Raw genomic sequence first — 13514 nt, forward strand, 5'->3', positions numbered from 1 at the left:
AGGCTTAGATTTCAGTGTCAGAGTTGGAGCTAGGGTTATGGTAAGGCTACCCGTGAGACATACGGTAGAGATTGTGTTACGGATACGTTTTAGGGGGCATGTGCGTTGCAGGGCGTGGCTTATCGTTAGGGTAGGCCTCAGGGTTCAGGCTGCGGGTGAGGCTTAGGATTCGGGGTCAGGGTTGGAGGTAGAGTTAGGTTTAGTCTCCCGGTGAGGGCCTAGGGTCGAGATTGGGGTACGGTTACGTGTTTGGGGGCGTGTGCGTTGCAGGGTGCGTCTTATCGTTAGGGTAGATCTCAGGGTTCTGGCTGCGGGTTATGCTTAGGGTTCAGGGGCAGGGTTGGAGCTAGGGTTAGGGTTAGGCTCCCGGTGTGGCCTAGGCTCGAGATTGGGTTACGGATACGTGTTAGGGGGCGTGTGCGTTGCGGGGCGTGTGCGTTGCAGGGCGCGTCTTATCGTTAGGGTAGGCCTCAGAGTTCAGTCTTCGGGTGAGCCTTAGGTTTCAGGGTCATTGTTGGAGGTAGGTTATGGTTAGGCTCCCGATGAGGCCTAGGTTCGTGATTGGCGTACGGATACGTGTTTGGTGTCCTGTGCGTTGCACGTCGCGGCTTATCGTTAGGGTAGGCCTCAGGTTTCAGGCTGCAGTTGAGGCTTAGGGTTCAGGGTCAGGGATGGAGCTAAGGTTAGGGTTACGCTCCCGGTGAAGCCTAGGGTCGAGATTGTGGTACGGACATGTGTTAGGGGGTGTTTTTGTTGCAGGGCGCGGCTTATACTTAGGGTAGGCCTCGGGGTTCAGGCTCTGGGTGAGGTTTGGGTTTCAGGGTCAGGGTTGGAGCTAGGGATAGGGTTATGCTCTCGCTGAGGCCTAGGGTCAAGATTGGGGTATGGATACGTGTTAGGGGGCGTGTGCGTGGCAGGGCGCAGCTTATCGTTACGGTAGGCCTCACGGTTCAGGCTGCGGGTGAGGCTTAGGTTTCAGGGTCAGGGCTGGAGCCAGGGTTAGGTTTAATCTCCCGGTTAGGCCTATGTTGCAGATTGGGGTACGGATACATGTTAGGGGGCGTGTGCGTTGCTGGGCGTGGCTTATCGTTAGGGTAGGCCTCAGGGTTCAGGCTGCGGGTGAGGCTTAGGGTTCGGGGTCAGGGTTGGAGGTAGAGTTAGGTTTAGTCTCCCGGTGAGGGCCTAGGGTCGAGATTGGGGTACGGTTACGTGTTTGGGGGCGTGTGCGTTGCAGGGCGTGTCTTATCGTTAGGGTAGACCTCAGGGTTCTGGCTGCGGGTGATGTTTAGGGTTCAGTGGCAGTGTTGGAGCTAGGGTTAGGTTTAGGCTCCCGGTGAGGCCTAGGGTCGAGATTGGGTTACGGATACGTGTTTGGGGGCGTGTGCGTTGCAGGGCGCGGCTGATCGTTAGGGTAGGCCTCAGGGTTCAGTCTGCGGGTTTGGCTTAGGGCTCAGGGTCAGAGTTGGAGCTAGGGTTAGGGTTTCGCTCCTGGTGAGGCCTAGGGTCGAGATTGTGGTACGGATACGTGTTCGGGGGCGTGTGCGTTGCAGGGCGCAGCTTATCATTAGGGTAGGCCTCAGGGTTAAGGCTGCGGGAGAGGCTTAGTGTTCAGGGTCGGGATGGAGCTAGGGTTAGGGTTAGGCTTCCGGTGAGGCCTAGGGTCGCGATTGGGGTACGGATATGTGTTAGGGTGCGTTTTCGTTGCAGGGCGCGGCTTATCATTAGGGTAGTCCTCAGGGTTCAGGCTGCGGGTGAGGCTTAGGGTTCAGGGTCTGGATGGAGCTAGGGTTAGGGATAGGCTCCCGGTGAGGCCTAGGGTCGTGATTGGGGTATGGATACATGTTCGGGGGCATGTGCGTTGCAGGGCGTGGCTTATCGTTAGGGTTGGCCTCCTCAGGGTTGAGGCTACGGGTGAGGCTTAGGGTTCAGGGTCAGGGTTTCAGCTAGGGTTGGGTTAGGCTCCCAGTGAGGTTTAGGGTCGAGATTGGTGTACGGATTCGTGTTCGGGGGCGTGTGCGTTGCAGGACGTGGATTATCGTTAGGGTAGGCCTCAGGGTTTAAAGTGCGGATTAGGCTTAGGGTTTAGGGCCAGGGTCGGAGCTAGGATTCGGGTTCGGCTCCCGGTGAGCCGTAGGGTACCTATTGGGGTACGGATACATGTTCGGGGGCGTCTGCATTGCAGGGCACGGCTGATCATTAGGATAAGCCTCAGGGTTCAGGCTGCGGGTGAACCTTAGGGTTCAGTGTAACGGTTGGACTTAGGGTTAGGGTTAGGCTTCCGGTGAGGCCTAGGTTCGATATTGGGGTATGGATACGTGTTAGGGGGCGTGTGCGTTGCCCAGCGCGGCTTATCGTTAGGGTAGGCCTCAGGGTTCAGGCTGCAGGTGAGGTTTAGTGTTCAGGGTCAGGGATGGAGCTAGGGTTATGGTTAGGCTCCCGATGAGGCCTAGGGTCGAGATTGGGGTACGGATACGTGTTAAGGGGCATGTGCGTGGCAGGGCGTGGCTAATCGTTAGGGTTGGCCTCCTCAGGGTTGAGGCTGCGGGAGAGGCTTAGGGTTCAGTGTCAGGGTTTTAGCTAGGGTTAGAGTTAGGCTCCCGGTGAGTCCTAGGGTCGAGATAGGGGTCCGGATACGTGTTCGGGGGCATGTGCGTTGCAGGGCGTGGCTTATCGTTAGGGTAGGCCTCAGGGTTCATCCTGCAGGTGAGTCTTAGTGTTCAGCCTCTGGTTTGGAGCAAGGGTTAGGTTTAGTCGCCCGGTGAGGCCTAAGGTGGAGATTGGGGTACGGATACATGTTAGGGGGCGTGTGCATTGCAGGTCGCGACTTATCATTACGGTAGGCCTCAGGGTTCAGGCTGCGGGTGAGACTTAAGGTTCATGGTCAGGGTTGGAGGTAGAGTTAGGTTTAGTCTCCCGGTGAGGGCCTAGGGTCGAGATTGGGGTACGGTTACGTGTTTGGGGGCGTGTGTGTTGCAGGGCGTGTCTTATCGTTAGGGTAGGCCTCAGAGTTCAGTCTTCGGGTGAGCCTTAGGTTTCAGGGTCATTGTTGGAGGTAGGTTAAGGTTAGGCTCCCGATGAGGCCTAGGTTCGTGATTGGCGTACGGATACGTGTTTGGTGTCCTGTGCGTTGCACGTCGCGGCTTATCGTTAGGGTAGGCCTCAGGTTTCAGGCTGCGGGTGAGGCTTAGGGTTCAGGGTCAGGGATGGAGCTAAGGTTAGGGTTACGCTCCCGGTGAGGCCTAGGGTCGAGATTGTGGTACGGACATGTGTTAGGGGGCGTTTTTGTTGCAGGGCGCGGCTTATACTTAGGGTAGGCCTCGGGGTTCAGGCTCTGGGTGAGGTTTAGGTTTCAGGGTCAGGGTTGGAGCTAGGGATAGGGTTATGCTCTCGCTGAGGCCTAGGGTCAAGATTGGGGTATGGATACGTGTTAGGGGGCGTGTGCGTGGCAGGGCGCAGCTTATCGTTACGGTAGGCCTCAGGGTTCAGGCTGCGGGTGAGGCTTAGGGTTCGGGGTCAGGGTTGGAGGTAGAGTTAGGTTTAGTCTCCCGGTGAGGGCCTAGGGTCGAGATTGGGGTACGGTTACGTGTTTGGGGGCGTGTGCTTTGCAGGGCGCGTCTTATCGTTAGGGTAGACCTCAGGGTTCTGGCTGCAGGTGATGCTTAGGGTTCAGTGGCAGGGTTGGAGCTAGGGTTAGGGTTAGGCTCCCGGTGAGGCCTAGGGTCGAGATTGGGTTACGGATACGTGTTTGGGGGCGTGTGCGTTGCAGGGCGCGGCTGATCATTAGGGTAGGCCTCAGGGTTCAGTCTGCGGGTGTGGCTTAGGGCTCAGGGTCAGAGTTGGAGCTAGGGTTAGGGTTTGGCTCCCGGTGAGGCCTAGGGTCGAGATTGTGGTACGGATACGTGTTCGCGGGCGTGTGCGTTGCAGGGCGCAGCTTATCGTTCGGGTAGGCCTCAGGGCTCAGGCTGAGGGTGAGGCTTAGGGTTCAGGGTCAGGGATGGAGCTAGGGTTAGGGTTAAGCTCCCGGTGAGGCCAAGGGACGAGATTGTGGTACGGATATGTGTTAGGGGGCGTTTTCCTTGCAGGGCGTGGCTTATCGTTAGGGTAGGCCTCAGGTTTCAAGCTGCAGGTGAGGCTTAGGGTTCATGGTCACAGATGGGGCTAGGGTTAGGTTTAGTCTCCCGGTTAGGCCTAGGGTCGAGATTCGGTTTCGGATTCGTGTTATGCGGCGTGTGCGTTGCAGGGCGTGGCTTATTATTAGGGTTGGCCTCCTTAGGGTTGAGGCTGCGTGTGAGGCTTAGGGTTCAGGGTCAGGATTTTAGCTAGGGTTAGGGTTAGGCTCCCAGTGAGGTTTAGGGTCGAGATTGGTGTACGGATTCGTGTTCGGGGGCGGGTGCGTTGCAGGACGTGGATTATCGTTAGGGTAGGCCTCAGGGTTTAAAGTGCGGATTAGGCTTAGGGTTTAGGGCCAGGGTTGGAGCTAGGATTCGGGTTCGGCTCCCGGTGAGGCCTAGGGTCCCTATTGGGGTACGGATACATGTTCGGGGGCGTCTGCATTGCAGGGCACGGCTGATCATTAGGATAAGCCTCAGGGTTCAGGCTGCGGGTGAACCTTAGGGTTCAGTGTAACGGTTGGACTTAGGGTTAGGGTTAGGCTTCCGGTGAGGCCTAGGTTCGATATTGGGGTACGGATACGTGTTAGGGGGCGTGTGCGTTGCCCAGCGCGGCTTATCGTTAGGGTAGGTCTCAGGGTTCAGGCTGCAGGTGAGGTTTAGTGTTCAGGGTCAGGGATGGAGCTAGGGTTATGGTTAGGCTCCCGATGAGGCCTAGGGTCGAGATTGGGGTACGGATACGTGTTAAGGGGCATGTGCGTGGCAGGGCGTGGCTAATCGTTAGGGTTGGCCTCCTCAGGGTTGAGGCTGCGGGAGAGGCTTAGGGTTCAGTGTCAGGGTTTTAGCTAGGGTTAGAGTTAGGCTCCCGGTGAGTCCTAGGGTCGAGATTGGGGTCCGGATACGTGTTCGGGGGCATGTGCGTTGCAGGGCGTGGCTTATCGTTAGGGTAGGCCTCAGGGTTCAGCCTGCGGGTGAGGCTTAGTGTTCAGGGTAAGGGTTGGACTTAGGGTTAGGATTAGGCTCTCAGTGAGGCCCAGGGTGGCGATTGGGGTACGGACATGTGTTAGGGGGCGATTTCGTTGCACGGCGCGGCTGATCGTTAGGGTAGGCCTCAGGGTTGAGGCTGTGGGTGAGGCTTAGATTTCAGTGTCAGAGTTGGAGCTAGGGTTATGGTAAGGCTACCCGTGAGACATACGGTAGAGATTGTGTTACGGATACGTTTTAGGGGGCATGTGCGTTGCAGGGCGTGGCTTATCGTTAGGGTAGGCCTCAGGGTTCAGGCTGCGGGTGAGGCTTAGGATTCGGGGTCAGGGTTGGAGGTAGAGTTAGGTTTAGTCTCCCGGTGAGGGCCTAGGGTCGAGATTGGGGTACGGTTACGTGTTTGGGGGCGTGTGCGTTGCAGGGTGCGTCTTATCGTTAGGGTAGATCTCAGGGTTCTGGCTGCGGGTTATGCTTAGGGTTCAGGGGCAGGGTTGGAGCTAGGGTTAGGGTTAGGCTCCCGGTGTGGCCTAGGGTCGAGATTGGGTTACGGATACGTGTTTGGGGGCATGTGCGTTGCAGGGCGCGGCTGATCGTTAGGGTAGGACTCAGGGTTCAGTCTGCGGGTGTGGCTTAGTGCTCAGGGTCAGAGTTGGAGCTAGGGTTAGGGTTTGGCTCCCGGTGAGGCCTAGGGTCGAGATTGGGGAAAGGATACCTTTTTGGGGGCATGTGCATTGCAAGGCATGGGTGATTGTTAGGGTAGGCCTCAGGGTTCAGGCTGCGGGTGAGGCTTAGGGTTCATGGTCAGGGTTGGAGCTTAGGTTAGGGTTTGGCTCCCGGTGAGGCATAGGGTCGAGATTGTGGTACGGATACGTGTTAGGGGGCGTGTGCATTGCAGGGCGCAGCTTATCATTAGGGTAGGTCTCAGGGTTCATTCTGTGTGTAAAGCTTAGTGTTCCCTGTCAGGGTTGTAGCTAGGGTTAGGGTTAGGCTCCCAGTGAGGCATAGGGTCGAGTTGTGGTACGGATATGTCTTAGGGGGCGTTTTCGTTGCAGGGCGCGGCTTATCGTTAGGGTAGGCCTCAGGGTTCAGGCTGCGGGTGAGCCGTAGGGTTCAGGTTCAGGGTTGGAGCTAGGGTTAGGTTTAGTCTCCCGGTGAGGCCCATGGTGGAGATTTGGGTACAGATGCGTGTTAGGGGACGTGTGCATTGCAGGGCACGGCTTATCGTTAGGGTTGGCCTCCTCAGGGTTGAGGCTACGGGTGAGGCTTAGGGTTCAGGGTCAGGGTTTCAGCTAGGGTTGGGTTAGGCTCCCAGTGAGGTTTAGGGTCGAGATTGGGGTACGGATACGTGTTAGGCAGCGTGTGCATTTCAGGACGTGGATTATCGTTAGGCTAGGCCTCAGGGTTAAGGCTGCGGGTGAGGCTTAGGGTTCAGGGCCAGGGTTGGAGCTAGGGTTAGGGTTAGGATCCCGGTGGTGCCTAGGGTCGCTATTGGGGTACGGATACGTGTTAGGGGACGTGTGCGTTGCAGGGTGTGGCTTATTTGTAGGGTACGCCTCAGGGTTCAGGCTGTGTGTGTGGCTTAGGCTTCAGGGTCAGGGTTGGAGCTAGGGTTAGGTTAGGTCTCCCGGTGAGGTCTAGGGTGGAGATTGGTGTAGGGATAGGTGTTCGGGGGCGTGTGCATTGCGGGGCGTGTGCGTTGCAGGGCGTGGCTTATCGATAGGCTGGGCCTCAGAGTTCAGCCTGCGGGTGAGGCTTAGTGTTCAGGGTAAGGGTTGGTTTTAGGGTTAGGTTTAGGGTCCCAGTTAGTCCCAGGGTCGCGATTGGGGTTCGGATATGTGTTAGGGGGCGTTTTCATTGCAGGGCGCGGCTTATCGTTATGGTAGGCCTCAGGGTTCAGGCTGCATGTGAGGCTTAGGGTTCAGAGTCAGGGTTGGAGCTAGGGTTAGGTTTAGGCTCTCGCTGAGGCCTACGGTCGAGATTGGGGTACGGATACGTGTTAGGGGGCGTGTGCGTTGCAGGGCGTGGCTTATCGTTAGGGTAGGCATCAGGGTTCAGGCTGCGGGTGAGGCTTAGGGTTCGGGGTCAGGGTTGGAGGTAGAGTTAGGTTTAGTCTCCCGGTGAGGTCCTAGGGTCGAGATTGGGGTACGGTTACGTGTTTGGGGGCGTGTGCGTTGCAGGGCAAGTTTTATCGTTAGGGTAGACCTCAGGGTTCTGGCTGCGGGTGATGCTTAGGGTTCAGTGGCAGGGTTGGAGCTAGGGTTACGGTTAGGCTCCCGGTGAGGCCTAGGTTCGAGAATGGGTTACGGATACGTGTTTGGGGGCGTGTGCGTTGCAGGGCGCGGCTGATCGTTAGGGTAGGCCTCAGGGTTGAGGCTGTGGGTGAGGCTTAGATTTCAGTGTCAGAGTTGGAGCTAGGGTTATGGTAAGGCTACCCGTGAGGCATACGGTAGAGATTGTGTTACGGATACGTTTTAGGGGGCATGTGCGTTGCAGGGCACGGCTGATCGTTAGGGTAGGCCTCAGGGTTCAGTCTGCGGGTGTGGCTTAGGGCTCAGGGTCAGAGTTGGAGCTAGGGTTAGGGTTTGGCTCCCGGTGAGGCCTAGGGTGGAGATTGTGGTACGGATACATGTTCCGGGGCGTGTGCGTTGCAGGGCGCAGCTTATCATTAGGGTAGGCCTCAGGGTTAAGGCTGCGGGAGAGGCTTAGTGTTCAGGGTCGGTATGGAGCTAGGGTTAGGGTTAGGCTTCCGGTGAGGCCTAGGGTCGCGATTGGGGTACGGATATGTGTTAGGGTGCGTTTTCCTTGCAGGGCGCGGCTTATCATTAGGGTAGTCCTCAGGGTTCAGGCTGCGGGTGAGGCTTAGGGTTCAGGGTCTGGATGGAGCTAGGGTTAGGGATAGGCTCCCGGTGAGGCCTAGGGTCGTGATTGGGATACGGATACGTGTTAGGGGGCGTGTGCATTCCAGGGAGCGGCTTATCGTTAGGGTAGCCCTCAGGTTTCATCCTGCAGGTGAGTCTTAATGTTCAGCCTCTGGTTTGGAGCAAGGGTTAGGTTTAGTCGCCCGGTGAGGCCTAAGGTGGAGATTGGGGTACGGATACATGTTAGGGGGCGTGTGCATTGCAGGTCGCGACTTATCATTATGGTAGGCCTCAGGGTTCAGGCTGCGGGTGAGACTTAAAGTTCATGGTCAGTGTTGGAGGTAGAGTTAGGTTTAGTCTCCCGGTGAGGGCCTAGGTTCGAGATTGGGGTACGGTTACGTGTTTGGGGCCGTGTGTGTTGCAGGGCGTGTCTTATCGTTAGGGTAGGCCTCAGAGTTCAGTCTTCGGGTGAGCCTTAGGTTTCAGGGTCATTGTTGGAGGTAGGTTAAGGTTAGGCTCCCGATGAGGCCTAGGTTCGTGATTGGCGTACGGATACGTGTTTGGTGTCCTGTGCGTTGCACGTCGCGGCTTATCGTTAGGGTAGGCCTCAGGTTTCAGGCTGCGGGTGAGGCTTAGGGTTCAGTGTCAGGGATGGAGCTAAGGTTAGGGTTACGCTCCCGGTGAGGCCTAGGGTCGAGATTGTGGTACGGACATGTGTTAGGGGGCGTTTTTGTTGCAGGGCGCGGCTTATACTTAGGGTAGGCCTCGGGGTTCAGGCTCTGGGTGAGGTTTAGGTTTCAGGGTCAGGGTTGGAGCTAGGGATAGGGTTATGCTCTCGCTGAGGCCTAGGGTCAAGATTGGGGTATGGATACGTGTTAGGGGGCGTGTGCGTGGCAGGGCGCAGCTTATCGTTACGGTAGGCCTCAGGGTTCAGGCTGCGGGTGAGGCTTAGGGTTCGGGGTCAGGGTTGGAGGTAGAGTTAGGTTTAGTCTCCCGGTGAGGGCCTAGGGTCGAGATTGGGGTACGGTTACGTGTTTGGGGGCGTGTGCTTTGCAGGGCGCGTCTTATCGTTAGGGTAGACCTCAGGGTTCTGGCTGCAGGTGATGCTTAGGGTTCAGTGGCAGGGTTGGAGCTAGGGTTAGGGTTAGGCTCCCGGTGAGGCCTAGGGTCGAGATTGGGTTACGGATACGTGTTTGGGGGCGTGTGCGTTGCAGGGCGCGGCTGATCGTTAGGGTAGGCCTCAGGGTTCAGTCTGCGGGTGTGGCTTAGGGCTCAGGGTCAGAGTTGGAGCTAGGGTTAGGGTTTGGCTCCCGGTGAGGCCTAGGGTCGAGATTGTGGTACGGATACGTGTTCGCGGGCGTGTGCGTTGCAGGGCGCAGCTTATCGTTCGGGTAGGCCTCAGGGCTCAGGCTGAGGGTGAGGCTTAGGGTTCAGGGTCAGGGATGGAGCTAGGGTTAGGGTTAAGCTCCCGGTGAGGCCAAGGGACGAGATTGTGGTACGGATATGTGTTAGGGGGCGTTTTCCTTGCAGGGCGTGGCTTATCGTTAGGGTAGGCCTCAGGTTTCAAGCTGCAGGTGAGGCTTAGGGTTCATGGTCACAGATGGGGCTAGGGTTAGGTTTAGTCTCCCGGTTAGGCCTAGGGTCGAGATTCGGTTTCGGATTCGTGTTATGCGGCGTGTGCGTTGCAGGGCGTGGCTTATTATTAGGGTTGGCCTCCTTAGGGTTGAGGCTGCGTGTGAGGCTTAGGGTTCAGGGTCAGGATTTTAGCTAGGGTTAGGGTTAGGCTCCCAGTGAGGTTTAGGGTCGAGATTGGTGTACGGATTCGTGTTCGGGGGCGGGTGCGTTGCAGGACGTGGATTATCGTTAGGGTAGGCCTCAGGGTTTAAAGTGCGGATTAGGCTTAGGGTTTAGGGCCAGGGTTGGAGCTAGGATTCGGGTTCGGCTCCCGGTGAGGCCTAGGGTCCCTATTGGGGTACGGATACATGTTCGGGGGCGTCTGCATTGCAGGGCACGGCTGATCATTAGGATAAGCCTCAGGGTTCAGGCTGCGGGTGAACCTTAGGGTTCAGTGTAACGGTTGGACTTAGGGTTAGGGTTAGGCTTCCGGTGAGGCCTAGGTTCGATATTGGGGTACGGATACGTGTTAGGGGGCGTGTGCGTTGCCCAGCGCGGCTTATCGTTAGGGTAGGTCTCAGGGTTCAGGCTGCAGGTGAGGTTTAGTGTTCAGGGTCAGGGATGGAGCTAGGGTTATGGTTAGGCTCCCGATGAGGCCTAGGGTCGAGATTGGGGTACGGATACGTGTTAAGGGGCATGTGCGTGGCAGGGCGTGGCTAATCGTTAGGGTTGGCCTCCTCAGGGTTGAGGCTGCGGGAGAGGCTTAGGGTTCAGTGTCAGGGTTTTAGCTAGGGTTAGAGTTAGGCTCCCGGTGAGTCCTAGGGTCGAGATTGGGGTCCGGATACGTGTTCGGGGGCATGTGCGTTGCAGGGCGTGGCTTATCGTTAGGGTAGGCCTCAGGGTTCAGCCTGCGGGTGAGGCTTAGTGTTCAGGGTAAGGGTTGGACTTAGGGTTAGGATTAGGCTCTCAGTGAGGCCCAGGGTGGCGATTGGGGTACGGACATGTGTTAGGGGGCGATTTCGTTGCACGGCGCGGCTGATCGTTAGGGTAGGCCTCAGGGTTGAGGCTGTGGGTGAGGCTTAGATTTCAGTGTCAGAGTTGGAGCTAGGGTTATGGTAAGGCTACCCGTGAGACATACGGTAGAGATTGTGTTACGGATACGTTTTAGGGGGCATGTGCGTTGCAGGGCGTGGCTTATCGTTAGGGTAGGCCTCAGGGTTCAGGCTGCGGGTGAGGCTTAGGATTCGGGGTCAGGGTTGGAGGTAGAGTTAGGTTTAGTCTCCCGGTGAGGGCCTAGGGTCGAGATTGGGGTACGGTTACGTGTTTGGGGGCGTGTGCGTTGCAGGGTGCGTCTTATCGTTAGGGTAGATCTCAGGGTTCTGGCTGCGGGTTATGCTTAGGGTTCAGGGGCAGGGTTGGAGCTAGGGTTAGGGTTAGGCTCCCGGTGTGGCCTAGGGTCGAGATTGGGTTACGGATACGTGTTTGGGGGCATGTGCGTTGCAGGGCGCGGCTGATCGTTAGGGTAGGACTCAGGGTTCAGTCTGCGGGTGTGGCTTAGTGCTCAGGGTCAGAGTTGGAGCTAGGGTTAGGGTTTGGCTCCCGGTGAGGCCTAGGGTCGAGATTGGGGAAAGGATACCTTTTTGGGGGCATGTGCATTGCAAGGCATGGGTGATTGTTAGGGTAGGCCTCAGGGTTCAGGCTGCGGGTGAGGCTTAGGGTTCATGGTCAGGGTTGGAGCTTAGGTTAGGGTTTGGCTCCCGGTGAGGCATAGGGTCGAGATTGTGGTACGGATACGTGTTAGGGGGCGTGTGCATTGCAGGGCGCAGCTTATCATTAGGGTAGGTCTCAGGGTTCATTCTGTGTGTAAAGCTTAGTGTTCCCTGTCAGGGTTGTAGCTAGGGTTAGGGTTAGGCTCCCAGTGAGGCATAGGGTCGAGTTGTGGTACGGATATGTCTTAGGGGGCGTTTTCGTTGCAGGGCGCGGCTTATCGTTAGGGTAGGCCTCAGGGTTCAGGCTGCGGGTGAGCCGTAGGGTTCAGGTTCAGGGTTGGAGCTAGGGTTAGGTTTAGTCTCCCGGTGAGGCCCATGGTGGAGATTTGGGTACAGATGCGTGTTAGGGGACGTGTGCATTGCAGGGCACGGCTTATCGTTAGGGTTGGCCTCCTCAGGGTTGAGGCTACGGGTGAGGCTTAGGGTTCAGGGTCAGGGTTTCAGCTAGGGTTGGGTTAGGCTCCCAGTGAGGTTTAGGGTCGAGATTGGGGTACGGATACGTGTTAGGCAGCGTGTGCATTTCAGGACGTGGATTATCGTTAGGCTAGGCCTCAGGGTTAAGGCTGCGGGTGAGGCTTAGGGTTCAGGGCCAGGGTTGGAGCTAGGGTTAGGGTTAGGATCCCGGTGGTGCCTAGGGTCGCTATTGGGGTACGGATACGTGTTAGGGGACGTGTGCGTTGCAGGGTGTGGCTTATTTGTAGGGTACGCCTCAGGGTTCAGGCTGTGTGTGTGGCTTAGGCTTCAGGGTCAGGGTTGGAGCTAGGGTTAGGTTAGATCTCCCGGTGAGGTCTAGGGTGGAGATTGGTGTAGGGATAGGTGTTCGGGGGCGTGTGCATTGCGGGGCGTGTGCGTTGCAGGGCGTGGCTTATCGATAGGCTAGGCCTCAGAGTTCAGCCTGCGGGTGAGGCTTAGTGTTCAGGGTAAGGGTTGGTTTTAGGGTTAGGTTTAGGGTCCCAGTTAGTCCCAGGGTCGCGATTGGGGTTCGGATATGTGTTAGGGGGCGTTTTCATTGCAGGGCGCGGCTTATCGTTATGGTAGGCCTCAGGGTTCAGGCTGCATGTGAGGCTTAGGGTTCAGAGTCAGGGTTGGAGCTAGGGTTAGGTTTAGGCTCTCGCTGAGGCCTACGGTCGAGATTGGGGTACGGATACGTGTTAGGGGGCGTGTGCGTTGCAGGGCGTGGCTTATCGTTAGGGTAGGCATCAGGGTTCAGGCTGCGGGTGAGGCTTAGGGTTCGGGGTCAGGGTTGGAGGTAGAGTTAGGTTTAGTCTCCCGGTGAGGTCCTAGGGTCGAGATTGGGGTACGGTTACGTGTTTGGGGGCGTGTGCGTTGCAGGGCAAGTTTTATCGTTAGGGTAGACCTCAGGGTTCTGGCTGCGGGTGATGCTTAGGGTTCAGTGGCAGGGTTGGAGCTAGGGTTACGGTTAGGCTCCCGGTGAGGCCTAGGTTCGAGAATGGGTTACGGATACGTGTTTGGGGGCGTGTGCGTTGCAGGGCGCGGCTGATCGTTAGGGTAGGCCTCAGGGTTGAGGCTGTGGGTGAGGCTTAGATTTCAGTGTCAGAGTTGGAGCTAGGGTTATGGTAAGGCTACCCGTGAGGCATACGGTAGAGATTGTGTTACGGATACGTTTTAGGGGGCATGTGCGTTGCAGGGCACGGCTGATCGTTAGGGTAGGCCTCAGGGTTCAGTCTGCGGGTGTGGCTTAGGGCTCAGGGTCAGAGTTGGAGCTAGGGTTAGGGTTTGGCTCCCGGTGAGGCCTAGGGTGGAGATTGTGGTACGGATACATGTTCCGGGGCGTGTGCGTTGCAGGGCGCAGCTTATCATTAGGGTAGGCCTCAGGGTTAAGGCTGCGGGAGAGGCTTAGTGTTCAGGGTCGGTATGGAGCTAGGGTTAGGGTTAGGCTTCCGGTGAGGCCTAGGGTCGCGATTGGGGTACGGATATGTGTTAGGGTGCGTTTTCCTTGCAGGGCGCGGCTTATCATTAGGGTAGTCCTCAGGGTTCAGGCTGCGGGTGAGGCTTAGGGTTCAGGGTCTGGATGGAGCTAGGGTTAGGGATAGGCTCCCGGTGAGGCCTAGGGTCGTGATTGGGATACGGATACGTGTTAGGGGGCGTGTGCATTCCAGGGAGCGGCTTATCGTTAGGGTAGCCCTCAGGTTTCATCCTGCAGGTGAGTCTTAATGTTCAGC

Source organism: Kogia breviceps, chromosome 7, assembly GCF_026419965.1.
Source record: "Kogia breviceps isolate mKogBre1 chromosome 7, mKogBre1 haplotype 1, whole genome shotgun sequence".
Taxonomy (NCBI): domain Eukaryota; kingdom Metazoa; phylum Chordata; class Mammalia; order Artiodactyla; family Physeteridae; genus Kogia; species Kogia breviceps.